Source organism: Theropithecus gelada, chromosome 6 (assembly GCF_003255815.1).
Source record: "Theropithecus gelada isolate Dixy chromosome 6, Tgel_1.0, whole genome shotgun sequence".
Lineage (NCBI taxonomy): Eukaryota > Metazoa > Chordata > Mammalia > Primates > Cercopithecidae > Theropithecus > Theropithecus gelada.
The window spans coordinates 70,948,138-70,961,215 of NC_037673.1; the positions used below are offsets into that span (position 1 = coordinate 70,948,138).

Sequence of the window (13,078 nt, forward strand, 5' to 3'; positions counted from 1 at the left end):
GTGGCCGGATCTCAGCTCACTGCAAGCTCCGCCTCCCGGGTTCACGCCATTCTCCGGCCTCAGCCTCCCGAGTAGCTGGGACTACAGGCGCCCGCCACCTCGCCCGGCTAGTTTTTTGTATTTCTTAATAGAGACGGGGTTTCACCGTGTTAGCCAGGATGGTCTCGATCTCCTGACCTCGTGATCCGCCCGTCTCGGCCTCCCAAAGTGCTGGGATTACAGGCTTGAGCCACCGCGTCCGGCCTGTCCCTCATTTCTTGCATCACTGTCTAGTTTATCATGGTTTAGTTAATTTTTCTTTTTCTTTTTTCTTTTTTTTTTTTTTGAGACAGTCTCTCACTCTGTCACCAGGCTGGAGTGCAGTGGTGTAATCTTGGCTCACTGTAACCTCCACCTCCTGGGTTCAAGAGATTCTCCTGCCTCAGCCTCCCAAGTAGATGGGACTACAGGCCCACATGAGCAGGCCCAGCTAATTTTTGTATTTTTAGTAGAGACTGGGTTTCACCATGTTGGCCAGGGTGGTCTTGATCTCTTGACCTCGTGAGATGCCCGCCTCGGCCTCCTGAAGTGCTGGGATTACAGGTGTGAGCCACTGCGCCCGGCCTAGTTGATTTTTCATAGTGAAATGTTTGATTTTTTTTTCATATTTCCTTTTCTGTATTTCTATAGCTTTTTTTTTGTGGTTATCATCTGGATGATATCCTGAAGTTATAACACTATAATCTGAACTTACACTAGCTTAACTTCAGTAACATACAAAAACTCTATTCTTTTGCAGCTCTGTCTTCACCCCTTTCAGTTGCTGATGTCACAAAATTACATCTTTATATTCTATATGACCAAAAAAATGAGCAAATATTCTTTGAAATCCATTAGTCTACAGAAAAATCTACAATTACAAACCAGTTACAATGCTACTAGCTTTTAGGCTGTGTTCTTAAACATGTATCGTTTTCTTAAATCATGTAGAAAACAAAAAGCAGAATACAAACTGTTACAATAATTCTAATTTTTATAATTGCTCATGCATTGACTTTTACTAAGATTTTTATTTCTTCATACAGCTTAGAGGTATTGTCCAGTATGCTGACAGTTCACTTCAGAGGATTCCCTTAAGCATTTCTTGCAGTGCAGGTCTAGTGGTAAATAGCAAAGCTAACTCCCTTAGCTTTTGTTTACTTGGGTATGTTTAAATTTCTCCCTCACTTTATCCCCTCTTTTTACTGCTGGAAAACTATTTTTTTTTTTCTTTCTCTCTTTCTTTAAGAGACAAGGACTTGGTATTTTGCCAGGCTGAATTTAAACTCCTACGCTCAAGTGACTCTCCTGCCTCAGCCTTCCAAGTAGCTAGGACTACAGGCACACACCATCACACCTGCTATCTCCTTCTCTTTTGAAGGACACTTTTGTCAGACATAGGATTGGGTTTTTACTGAGATGAGGTCTTGTTATGTTGCCAAGGTTGGTCTCAAACTTCTGGCTTCAAATGATCCACCTGCCCCAGTCTCCTGAATGGCTGAGATTACAGGTGCAATGCCACCATGCCTGGTTCCACAAATACGGGAATCTTGGTTGACAGTTCTTTCCTTTTAGCGCTTTGAATATATTGGCCCAACACCTTCTGGCTTCTAAAGTTTCTGACAAGAAATCTGTTGATAATTATATTGAGGATTCCTTTTATATGATAAGCTGCTTCTGATTGCTTTCAGGATACTCTATAAGTCTTTTGAAAGTTGATTATATCTGTGAATCTCACTGATTTTATCTTATTTGGAGTTCGTTAAACTTCTCACGTTTATATTCATGTCTTTCATCAAATTTGGGAAGTTTTCGGCCATTATCTCTTGATTATTCTCTCTGCTCTTTTTTTCTCCTGGCACTCTCAAAATGTGTATTGAGGTCCCCCTAATGTGTCCCACAGTTCTCTTAGGCTCTGTTCACTTCAATCTTTTTTCTTTCTGTTCTTCAAACTCAATCATATCCACTGTCCTATATTTAAGTTCACTGATTGTTCTGTTTGTGAAAATCTGCCTTTGAATCCCTCTAGTGAATTTTTCATTTCAGTTACTAAAGTTTCTAGCTCCATAATTTCTTTTTGGTTTCTTTTCAGGTTTGCTGTTTCTTCATTGATATTTCTATTTTGTTCACTTATCTTTTTCTTAACTTTCCCCACATCTTCCTTTAGTTATTTGAGTATCATTAAGGTAGTTGCTTTAAAGTCTTTGTGTAGTAGATCAGCCATCAAGTCTTTTTCAGGGACAGTTCCTGTTGATCTACATTTTTCCCTTGAAAAGGCCACATTTTCCTGTCTCCTTCTATGCCTTTTGTTTTTTTGTTGAAAACTGGACCTTTGAATTTACTAGTGTGGTAACTCAGGAAATCAGGTTCTTTTTTTCCTCATAGTTTGTTATTTGTTATTTTTTATTGTTGTAGGCTATTTCTGTGTCAAGGATCCAGCCTGAGGTGGAAAGGTAAGGTCTTCTTAGGGTCTTTTCTAGCCTTGCACCTTTCCCTGAGCATGCACAGTCATCACTTTCTAATTTTTCCTGTATATGCAGTTGTTTATGAATGTCCTAGTCTTTAATGTCTTGCTCCCAAAAGGAAAAAGAGAAAAGTTAAGGAGAAAGAGGACACTGGCCCTTCAAGTCCCCTGGAAATCACTACAGCCAGAGGGGAAGGGACTTGCAACAACAATGGTCACCCACTTTTTGTCTGCCCCTCTGTGATAAGAAGCCATAATTGGCAGTCAGAGAATCCTTTGTGCTCACTCTGGCTCCCATAAGTTGTGTATGGATTGCTCTAGGAACACACGTACAGCTGCCTGCCATGCGGCTTGGATGGGTAGAGGTATAGGAAGCTACTACTGTGTTAAGAGCTGAAATTAACAGCAATTTATCACTCAAGCCTTCCCTGGAACTTGCAAGCCTTTAGTAGACTCAAGAGTTTCAAAACAGTTATATTAGACATATCTGGCTAGTGTAATTGTTGTCTAGGTGGGGAGACAGATTCTTGGTGCTTCCTGCTCTGCCATCTTCCCCAAATCCTATCTCCATCCATAATGTTTTTGAAGGAAAAGGTACCCAGAAGAGAAAAATACACCATTGTCTGGATTATAAGACTGAGGGTAGTTTTTACATTTTCTTCCTTTTTTTTTTTTTTTGTTAAAGAGACAGGGTCTCATTGTGTTACCCAGGTTAAAGTGCAACAATGTGATCACAGCTCACTGTAGCCTCAAACTCCAGGCTCAAACGATCCTCCTGACTCAGGTTGCCCAGTAGATGGGACTACAGGCATGTGCCACCATGACCAGCTTGTATTTTCTTACTTTATAATTAACAAATATTACTTTAAAAAACCATGGTTGGTCGGGCGCGGTGGCTCACGCCTGTAATTCCAGCACTTTGGGAGGCCGAGGCGGGTGGATCACGAGGTCAGGAGATCGAGACCATCCTGGCTAACACGGTGAAACCCCGTCTCTACTAAAAAATACAAAAAATTAGCTGGGCGCGGTGGCGAGCACCTGTAGTCCCAGCTGCTCGGGAGGCTGAGGCAGGAGAATGGTGTGAACCCGGGAGGCGGAGCTTGCAGTGAGCCAAGATCACGCCACTGCACTCCAGTCTGGACCACAGAGCCAGACTCCGTCTCAAAAAAAAAAAACAAAAAAAAAACCATGGTTGAGGAGTCAATAACATTTATGTAATACAACAATTTGCAGAAATAGTTTTAAGACTTGATAAGCATTGTTAGAGCTAACTGTATGAGTATTTTAGGTTGCTGCTCTTGAAATAATAATGTTACCACATACCAATCAATAATCAATGTTCTCATAATCCATTCAATTTCATTTTTTATGTAAAATGGGGGCTTCTGGGAGAATTAAATAACACATTAAAGTGCTGAATTATTCCTCCTATCCCTCTATAGATTAGAGTAGTACTATTAAGAAGAACAAGGGGCTAAGAACTGAAGAGTAATATAAGCATTCCTATATTAATCATTATTTGCCTATGAAGTACATGGAGTTCCCGTGTGACTGAACTGTTTTCAGCTAGGGTAATATTTTAACCTATGGGATACTAATTTACTTTACTATCTATTTTTTATTATTCCTACCCCAATGTTGTTTTTCATTCTCAGTATCAGACAAGGTGAGAATATGTACCAAGCAATAAAGATAATATAATACTTTTATTAAAAAGATTTATTTGATGAAAAAGAGCAGTTCTATGTAGAATTTAGGAAACATTTTCTCCCAGCTAATGTCCTAATACTCAGCAAGTAAAACTGGAAAACAGTTTATATTGCTGTCAATATGTATAAGCCATGTCTCCCACCATTACTTTTCCATATTAAATATAGAAAAAAGCAGAATCCCATGTGTCCCAGTGACTGTCAGAAATCTTCCCTCTTCATTAAATAAAAATTTAAATACCACATCAGGGCATTGTACAGAAATAACTTCTGCAGTATATAATCTCATTTTCTTTAATATCTTCTGTAAGAATTATATGGAAGTTATTCGACTCTAGATTAACTTTTTTTTATAACTTGTTACCTAAATAAATATTTCACAAATTACAGACGAAAAAAGGATAGAGAATTAAGCTGAAAATCTAGTAACAGTAACCTAAATTGTTAGTGGTAAACATGTAGTAAACATTATAAAAACTTGAAAATCTGGTAAACTCTATGCAAAATTATAAAATGCATTTTCAGGACATTATACTTGCATAACTGCCAATCCTACCCCTTCCTTTAAACTTTCTTTAACAACAAATAATTAACAAATTCATAGTAATGTGGTGTGAAATGGCAAGTAGACTTTTTTTTTTCTTTTTACTTTGGGACATACTAAGAGATTAAGGCAGTTAGGGGTTGAAATCAAAAGACAGAAAAATGACAAACCAAGGAAACAGAAACTAAGAATAGGATAGGAAAGCAAAAGTTATGAATAAACAGGAATTTCAAAAAGGAGAAAAGAAATAATAGGATGAAACAGATATATTAACTGTAGCTGAGGGCATGTGATTGGAGTTTTGTTAACAATAAGAGCACTTGGGTTAAGTATACAATTCCACCTTTCCTTGCGGGTAGCGTATTCTAAATTTTCCTGGTTGCTGGGAATTTTCCCATTTCTCAAGGGAATACAGGCTGGCCTCCAGTCCCTATAACCTAAACAGCTTAATTAAAATGAATGGACCTATGACATCAATACTTGTGAGAGCTTCAAATTTTCAATATGCATCTGAGCAGAGGGGGTATCTATGCTCAGCTTTAGTAGATATTGAAAAATGGTTTTCCAAGTGTGTGCACAATTTACAACTTACATCAGCAATGTATGAGATTACTTGTTGCTCCATGTCCTCACCAACACTTGGTGTTCTTTTTTTCTTTTTTTTTTTTTAAAGCCATTCTGGTGGGTATATGGTGGTATCTCACTGAGGTTTAAATTTGCACTTCTCTGATGATTAATAGCATGAAGTACCTTTATTTATGTTTATTACCCATCTGAGCATCCTACTATGAAGTAGCAGTCAAATCTTCTGGCTTTTTCCCCCTTAATTGAACTTCCTAAACTTTTTGTATTGATTTGTAACAATCTCCCTGTCTTTTTGACATAGTATCTTGTTAAATTACATCTCTTCGATTGGTTATATTAGTTAATACGATTAGCTATCTAAATATCTTCTTCCTTCACTATTCAATGTACAATCTTCCCAATCCTTTTACCATCTTGGTAAAAGTTAAGCATCTTCTCAGACAGAAGAATCCACCTGAAAAATCCTGACCTTTCCTCTCTCTCCAAGATTTATTTTTTGAAGTATTTAGGTGTAAACCAAAAATGAAATTCTAGGCGCCCCACCAACTGGCTGAATGTACCCTCCTCCTGGCCAAGGGGACCCAACTAAACCTGAAAAACTAGTTCAGATCATGACTGGAAGAGAGGTGGGTCAGGCATGCCTCATTATACTATCCTCCCTAGGGAGTTCAGGCACAGAGCTGACCAGCATAACATTAAAATAGAGATTCTAAGACTAACAGAACAGACTCTACAGCAAGAAGATACCAAATTCCAGCCTGACTCTAGTATAGTATAGTAGGGCCCTGAAAGAAACCAAAGTATTTTACACCAAAACATATTTCTTTGACATATTTTGAAATGGCCCCGCAAAAGTGTCTCTTATAGGGGAAACTTACTTCCTATAGAGAATAGAGAGTCTTTCCCTATCCAGGTCTTTTTCTGATCCTGAAGAGACTGAGTTTAGAACATTTTCAGGATCTGTATAGGAAACATTTGCCTTCTACTGCCTCTGGTGGGGCAGCCACCCATGAGACTTCATTTACCTAAAAAGTAACCCTGGTCTCCACAATCCCTTATCTTAACCCAACCACTTCTTTCTATTGATTCTAAGCCTTTAGATAATAACTCAACAAACTGCCAATCAGAAAATCTTTGAATCTCCCAATGACCTTGTAAGCTTCCCACCCCTTCCAAGTTTTCCTGCTTTTCTGGACTGAACTAACGTATGTCTCACATGTACTGTTGATGTTTTATGTCTCCTAAAACATAACCCAAGCTGTAACCCAACAACTTTGGGCACATGTTCTCAGGACCTCCTAGGGCTGTGTCATGGGTCATGATCCATAACCTTGACAAAATAAACTTCTAACGTCTCAGATACCAGTTTTCAAATACTGCAGGCAGGAAAAAATGACAAATACGAAGTTACTTATAAATGCTTGACAACTGAATTATTTTTATTCCAGAAGACTATAAAAACTAAAGGGGGTTGGTTGGTATCTTGCTTTCCTCTTTGATTTCACCAACCTCAAAAATGCTGGCAGTTTGATACTACCCACATTGCGGTGTTTTAAAAAAATTTACTAATGGTGTGTGGATTACTGCATGAAATTTGGCAGTTAATTCCCATTACTAGGAACCAAATTCTTGATTTTAATGACTGAAACATCCAGAGACAACATGAAGTTTCTTTGCTGGTTAATAAAAGTCAGTTGTGATTCTATGTACTTATTTTTCTACAACTTGAGAAAATGGCAGAGCCCTGACTACTGTGAGAACTATATATTTGTCCTTCCCTCAAAATTTAAAACTCTTGAATGTAAAGAGGAAGTAAAATTTGATCCTCTGTCATCATCATATGATGCAAATAGGTAAATGGAGACTTGGTTCTAATACACTCATGAAATTACTTATATGAAGTAAACACTCAAAATAATAAGTTATATTTGCATTCTTAAACACTTCCCAGTTAAATCATATTCAAATGTGAAGCTAAGTTTTATATAATTTATAAAACAGATGAGTATAGAAAGGGTATCTGTTAAAATCTAATACTGATTTAAAATGGCACACACCAACAGTACGACTTTATATAACCTTGTTATTTAAAAACTACTAAGAGTTAATAATTCTGCCATCTAGCTATTTTAGAAGTTTCCTAAGATTATGTCAAATTTAAGACAAAAAAATGAAAGTGTCAACTAAGTAGAAATTGCTCCTAAAATTAGAAAAAAAAAAGCAGCAAATCAAACTTACTCTGACAGAGCACAGGGGAAATATTTCATTATGGTAAAAGCAACAAAATTTTTAAAAGATCTCTAAAGTAGGTCTTGAGCTTCACTTAGATGGCTCAATAATGGGGTTCTCTTGGTAAAAGACTTTTTTCACACTTCATTTTATTTCAAATAAAATATATGTTCCCTTCAAAAAGTGTTTTCCATATAATTTTCTCAAAAAGAAATCTCTGAGCTTCTCAGGTTGTGAATGAACCTTTCTTTCAAAGTTCATTGATGCTTCACACATGAATTCGGCCTTCACAAAGGGTAACAACAATTCCACAAATATTAAATGACAAGATAATTGCCTCTAGATTCCCACTACAGAAAATCAACATCTCTAAAAATTACCATTTGGATTCTTCCTCCCTAATTTTACATTTTCATATGAATCTTTGTGTCATGGATAATTTCCACAATGTGAGGAAAGTCTGTGTGGCCCACAGGCACCAACATTTTAGGATCTACTAAGGTAGATCCTAAATCTTTCGGACATAAGAATGTCATATGATTACCATAAACTCTGTCAGAGGCAAGAAACTTAACTTTTTCAAGATGACTTTTAAATCTGCTAGTGTCAGGAAAGCCTTCTTGCTAGTTTTAGGGATTTGAGGGGTTGAAGTGGGGGAGTACATTTTTTTCATAGTAAGCAGAAACTTTATCTAATCAAAATCACACGTATTCTAGTTGTAGAAGATTCTGAAAATAATCCTATAATTAAAAAAATAGTATCAAAAGATGGTTTATTATATACCTTTGATAAATTATATAGAAAATGCTCACAGAGCCCTTTGACAATAGGCACCTCTTTACTACAAAAATGTTAGCTTAACTTTATACAATCTTAACTTTAATTCATACAGCTTTCAGTTTTTTTAAAGAACTTTTACAAACACTATCTCATTTGAACTCAAGATAGCATGAAAGATGGCTAAGATATTTAAAACAAAACCCTATCTTTAAAAATAATTTAGTGTTGTCTCAAAATCATAAGGAGAAATGCAGAATATTAATGGACTCCACAGAATAAAGCCAGCATATTATTCCTAAATAAAATTACTGGTCTGGTATACATATGTCCTTTTCTATGTTATAAATTGAAATAGAATTTTTGAATTTAAGAATGACCTTGGGAATAACTTTTTTTCTGCAGGGGCTGCTGTATTATGTCACATTGAATTACGTGATTTCTAATACATTGCGAATATTTAAATCATACAGTCATTTCGTTAAAACTTTTCTTGTAGTGAGCAAGCCATTCTAGAATGGATACCAAGGAGGTCAAAACAGTAAAGCTAGACAGAAAGTATTCTGTCAGTAATCACTGTAATACAAACCATGAGGATTTTAAGGGTAAAAAGCCTTCAAATATCACAAATTTCTCCCATAAAATCTGTTTTACAATACTGTAAATTATTTCAAATAAAAAATTTGCATGCCCAATGCTTTGCTGATTCCTACAAAGAAGTTTAATTAGAATATGTCTGAGTCTTCAAGAAGTTATGGTCTAAATAATATAGTTGTGAGGAACAAACAGAAAATATGAGAATATCGTGATTCAAGAAGCCCATGATTTATGTCAACAAAACATAATTCACAGAAATACATACTTAAAGCACAGAATTGCGTGCTGGTCAAAAGCCCTGGTTCTGGGTCAGAAAAGACCTAGGTCTGAATGCTGGCTTCCTCACTAACTAGTTGATTGACCTTGGACAAATTATTTCACCTCTCTATGCCCCAATTTCCTAATCTGTAAAAACAGGATAATAATGCTAATCTCATAAAAGTGAGGAAAAAGTGAGATAATATATATAAAAGTGTTTATTATATTAGGCATACATAAATCCTCAAAAATGTTAGCTATCTTCATCACCATCACCATTACTATTGTTTAGAAGTCTTGTAAAATAAAACTCATTTTGCTTGCACATGTGTATGTATGAGAAAGCGAGCGAGCAAGTGGAGGGTGCGTGAATGTGCATGGGTGTAATAGATCAATACAAATAATTTATCATCAGCGTAAGGGTCTCCTGGGAAGGAAGGAAAAGAAACCCCCAACCTCTTCCTCCAGATGTTGAAAATAACTGAAATGTTCCAGGTAAGCCCTAACAAAAGGCCAACAAGAAAAGGTATTAAAAGCCCATCCAATGGCATCAGAACAGAAAAGTACAGGTCTACTAATAGCAAGTGGTGCACTGATGAAGTAACTGTGAAATGAACTGAATAAACTGGCTAACCACAAAGTATAATACTCTTGGTTTATCATGGATAGGTTATTTTGTTTGCTTATTTTTGTTGGGAGTGCTGAGGGTATGGTAACGCATACCGTAAACTATCATTTTTTTCCTCCTCTAAATAACTTACCAAGGCCATTCAGCTAGTATTAGGTTGGTGCTAATGTAATTGCAGTTTTTGCATTGTTGAAATTTGCTGTTTGATACTGGATTACATTCTTAAATAAATGTGGTTATATTACACATTATTTTAATGTGCATTTCTTGCTTTATGTTTTTTGCTAATGTTATTACTTGCTGTTTATATCTATTTTAGACTATGAAAATTGATGTTAGACAAAAAGCAAATAAAGCAAATTCAAATGATTTTCTCATTTGAGTGCAAAATGGGTCATAAGGCAGCGGAGACAACTTGCAACATCAACAACGCATTTGGCCCAGGAACTGCTAACGAACGTACAGTGCAGTGGTGTTTCAAGAAATATGCAAAGGAGATGAGAGCCTTCAAGATGAGGAGCGTAGTAGCTGGCCATCAGAAGTTGACAACGACCAACTAAGACCAATGATGGAAGCTGATCCTCTTACAACTACACAAGAAGTTGCCGAAGAACTCAATGTCGACCATTCTACAGTTGTTTGGGATTTGAAGCTAATTGGAAAGGTGAAAAAACTCGATTAAGTGGGTGCCTCATGAGCTGAGTGAAAATTTAAAAAATCACAGTTTTGAAGTGTCATCTTCTCTTATTCTACGCAACAATAAAGAACCACTTCTCGATCAGATTGTGACATGTGACGAAAGTGGATTTTATACAGTAACTGGTGACCACTAGCTTAGTGGCTGGACCAAGAAGAAGTTCCAAAGCACTTCCCAGAGCCAAACTTGCACCAAAAAAAGGTGCCAGTCTGATCCACTACAGCTTTCTGAATCCCGGTGAAACCATTCCATCTGAAAAGTATGCTCAGCAAATAGATGAGATGCACAGAAAACTGCAATGCCTACAGCCAGCACTGGTCAATAGAAAGGGCCCAATTCTTCTTCACAATGTCTGACTGTACGTTGCACAACCAATGTTTCAAAAGTTGAACAAACTGGGCTACAAAGTTTTGCCTCATCTGCAACGTTCACCTGACCTCTTGCCAACTGACTACCACTTCTTCAAGCAACTTGACAACTTTTTGCAGGGAAAATGCTTCCACAACCAGCAGGATGCAGAAAATGCTTTCCAAGAGTTTGAGAATCCCAAAGCACAGATTTTTATGCTACAGGAATAAACAAACTTATTTCTTATTGGCAAAAATGTGTTGATTGTAATGGTTCCTATTTTGATTAATAAAGATGTGTTTGAGCCTAGTTAAAATGATTTAAAAATCATGGTCCAAAACCACAGTTACTTTTGCACTAATCTAATATACAGTAGTGCCAGGATTCAAATCCACATTTGCCAGACTCCAGAATCCAGTACTGAAACAGTTACCAATATAATACACTGTCCTGTTTGACAATCCATAGGCAAAAAGAAAAATGAGCTTATATTTATCTTGCATAGGTATAGCAGAACTCAGATTATACACCATAATTTGCAGGAGGTGAGCTCATGGGAATTGTTCATAAAAAATCAGTTTATTAATGGTAACAGATAGACAAGTGAATTAACACAAAATCAAATACTCAGAAATCATGAACTAAAAGACAGTACAGTCTCAGGCAAATTCCTTAATTTTAATCTAAACTTGTTTCCTCATCTGCAAAATAATACTCTATTTTTCAGGATAGCAGGGAGAAAATAAAACACACAAAGCACTGAATACAATGATTACTACTTGGTGATTCTCAGTAAGTGGTAGCTCCTATCATTATCATCATTATGCCTGTACAGTTTTATATAGAGTATCAAGACAGTAATGCATACTTAAATAGTAAAATTACTAAACTTAGCTTCTACAGTCAATATTCCTTAATGATACTGAAGAATGAATCAAGAAACATCTCACTAGCCCTGGTCTATGGGGGAAAAAAAAACAATGATAACATTTGAAATTTCTCCCTCTTACATATTAAATGACTCAATAATTTACTTTTAGAATTCATATTCTAAATATGAATTCACTTAAATATTCACTAATAGGCTGCTCAGTTGGCATACATCACATATTTTACTTTAGTACATTAAATAATATTAACAACAATTAACAAAGATTTCTCCTTGTCTACGAATAGACTATCTTTAAAAATAAGAAAGGGTGGCCGGGCGCGGTGGCTCAAGCCTGTAATCCCAGCACTTTGGGAGGCTGAGACGGGCGGATCACGAGGTCAGGAGATTGAGACCATCCTGGCTAACATGGTGAAACCCCGTCTCTACTAAAAAATACAAAAAACTAGCCGGGCGAGGTGGCGGGCGCCTGTAGTCCCAGCTACTCGGGAGGTTGAGGCAGGAGAATGGCGTGAACCCGGGAGGCGGAGCTTGCAGTGAGCTGAGATCCGGCCACTGCACTCCAGCCCGGGCAACAGAGCGAGACTCCGTCTCAAAAAAAAAAAAAAAAAAAAAAAGAAAGGGTGGCTGGGTGCGAGGCTGACACCTGTAATCCCAGCATTTTGGGAAGCTGATGCGGGCAGAACACTTGAGTTCAGGGGTTCAAGATCAGCCTGGGCAACATGGCAAAACTCTTGTCTCTACCGAAAATACAAAAAATTAATTAGCCAGGCATGGTGGTGCATGCCTGTAGTCCCAGCTACTTGGGAGGCTAAGGTGACAGGATCATTTGAGCCCAGGAGGCAGAGGCTGAAGTGAACCGAGATGACACTCCATGCTGGGTGACAGAGTGACCTCATCTCAAAAAAAAAAAAAAAAAGAAAGAAAGGGCAAGCTTGTACAAGGCATCACAACCCTGCAGTTGAGTATTTTTTTCAAGAACTAAAAATCACTCGAAATTTGTTATCTCAGCTTAAATCCCACTGTTCTGAGAGAGACCCAAAGATTAAATCTATCCATTGTTCAAAGATGTAAAGAAATCAACAGTATAGGAGAAATATATGCCTCATGCATTAATCTTCACTAAAGGAAGAAAACACAAAACAGGAACCTTGCAAAGGAACTGTCATTGGACTTAACAGAGAAAAGTGAGCAAAATAAAATATGTTTAATTAAAACAGAAAAAAACTTGCCCTGTAATAAAAATAAACTGATTAAGCCCTTAAAGGTCATCTCCATTAAAAATATAGAAATTAATTCTACTTAATAACATCTTTAATCACTAGTGAGATGGCT

At 37.0% G+C, this 13,078-nt stretch overlaps 1 protein-coding gene across 1 annotated transcript in view; it reads right to left on the reverse strand.

Annotated features, from left to right (window-relative positions):
- Nucleotides 1-13,078, reverse strand: part of COL4A3BP (collagen type IV alpha 3 binding protein) — a 145,979-nt gene that overhangs the window by 74,241 nt on the left and 58,660 nt on the right.